This window comes from Oratosquilla oratoria, chromosome 6 (assembly GCF_046742065.1).
Source record: "Oratosquilla oratoria isolate Oo_2021 chromosome 6, ASM4674206v1, whole genome shotgun sequence".
Taxonomy (NCBI): Eukaryota; Metazoa; Arthropoda; class Malacostraca; order Stomatopoda; family Squillidae; genus Oratosquilla; species Oratosquilla oratoria.
The window spans coordinates 71,721,699-71,722,525 of record NC_134782.1 but is presented as its reverse complement, the minus strand read 5'-3'; positions in this window follow the sequence as shown (position 1 = coordinate 71,722,525).

Sequence of the window (827 nt, the reverse complement as noted above, 5' to 3'; positions counted from 1 at the left end):
TTACCTCTTTCCCCATCTATCCTCCACTCTCAACTTGCCTTCCACCAAAAAATGATCTGATATTACCCCACTCTCTCCCCTTAGAACATGTACATCCTTAACTCTTCCTATTATACTCCATCTACCACTACATAGTCCATTAATGCTCTATCTACCACCCTTCCTACCCAGATAACATACATACATATACCAAGGCTTTTTCCCCCTTACAAGGGGGGTAGCCAAAAAGAAAAAGGCATAAAATCATTCCCACCCATTCCATCCCTGAATACACTCCACACCCCTCCACCCTCCCTCTTATCTTAGCACCTCCTGAATGACGGGTCATCTCTGCACCTTGTCCACTGCCCTAGGTCAGAAGCAGTGTCGCAAGACACAGCACATCCACAGCAAGGGCGCTTCATTAAATCGGCGACCCCCCCTCTCCGTCCCCCTATTGCATAAAATGAGAGGACGGGGAGAAATCCCTTCGGGCTGCGTCAAATTTTGCTCACACATACTACCTCACCCCCCATCCACCCGCCCATTCCACCTCATGCTATCACAACATCATCCATATACCCAGATAACAACACAAAATATCTTCCTTGAGTGACTTATGAGCCAATTTCATGGCTGCTGCAGATTACCTAGGAGCAATGGGTCTTCTGCAAGAGAGGCTTGGAGCAAAAATTTGATTGATTGTAGATGGACTGCAGTGAGATATTCTTCTAATGCACCCATACTGTGAAACCACCATTAACAGGCACCTAAAATTAGTTGCAGGAAATTACACAGCATGAAATAAACATGAAGAATTTTATGAAGGAAAAAATAATAACAATAAA